We start from the raw sequence: 983 nt of genomic DNA, 5'->3' as shown, positions 1-983 counted from the left end.
TCGCTATGGGGCAGGACCTGCTCCCTATGACCCCGCTATGGGGCAGGGCACCCCGCTGTTGGGCAGGACACCCTCCTATGGGGCAGGACACAGTGCTGTGGGGCAGTAGCTGCTCCCTGTGACCCTGCTATGGGGCAGGACACCCCCCTATGGGGCAGGAGCTGTTCCCTATGACCCCGCTATGGGGCAGGAGCTGCCACTATGGGGCAGGGCACCCCGCTGTGGGGCAGGAGGTGCCGCTATGGGGCAGGACCTGCTCCCTATGACCTCGCTATAGGGCAGGACACCCAGCTATGGGGCAGGAGGCTTTGCTATGGGGCAGGAGATGCTCCCTATGACCCCACTATGGGGCAGGACACCCCGCTATGGGGCAGGAGCTGCTTCCTATGGCCCCGCTATGGGGCAGGACACCCTGCAATGGGGCAGGAGGTGCCCCCTATGACCCCGCTATGGGGCAGGGCACCCCGCTATGGGGCAGGAAGTGCCGCTATGGGGCAGGACCTGCTCCCTATGACCCCGCTATAGGGCAGGACACCCAGCTATGGGGCAGGGCACCCAGCTATGGGGCAGGAGCTGCTCCCTATGACCCCGCTATGGGGCAGGGCACCCCGTTAAGGGGCAGGAGACCTCGCTATGGGGCAGGGCACCCCGCTATGGGGCAGGACCTGCTCCCTATGACCCTGCTATAGGGCAGGGCACTCCGCTGTGGGGCAGGAGGCCTCGCTATGGGGCAGGAGCTGCTTTCTATGACCGTGCTATGGGGCAGGACACCCCACTATGCGGCAGGACCTGCTCCCTATGACCCCGCTATGGGGCAGGGCACTCTGTTATGGGGCAGAGCACCCCGCTGTGGGGCAGGAGGTGCCGCTATGGGGCAGGAGGTGCCACTATGGGGCAGGATCTGCTCTCTATGACCCCGCTATAGGGCAGGACAGCCCGCTATGGGGCAGGAGGTGCTCCCTATGACCCCGCTATGGGGCAGG

The 983-nt window shown here is 65.8% G+C and overlaps 1 long non-coding RNA gene across 1 annotated transcript in view; it reads right to left on the bottom strand.

Annotated features, from left to right (window-relative positions):
- Positions 1-667, bottom strand: part of LOC118159061 — a 747-nt gene extending 80 nt beyond the window's left edge. Inside the window, exons 1-3 of the long non-coding RNA XR_004746983.1 lie at positions 628-667; positions 464-508; positions 340-377 (exon numbers count right to left, since the gene is read on the bottom strand). This is a non-coding gene — a long non-coding RNA (uncharacterized LOC118159061). The remainder of the gene's footprint in view (positions 1-339; positions 378-463; positions 509-627) is intronic.
- Between the last annotated feature and the right edge of the window lie 316 nt (positions 668-983).

Source organism: Oxyura jamaicensis, unplaced genomic scaffold, assembly GCF_011077185.1.
Source record: "Oxyura jamaicensis isolate SHBP4307 breed ruddy duck unplaced genomic scaffold, BPBGC_Ojam_1.0 oxyUn_random_OJ66359, whole genome shotgun sequence".
NCBI classification, from domain to species: Eukaryota; Metazoa; Chordata; class Aves; order Anseriformes; family Anatidae; genus Oxyura; species Oxyura jamaicensis.
The sequence above is the reverse complement of the archived record's forward strand: the minus strand, read 5'-3'. Positions and strand labels throughout refer to the sequence as shown.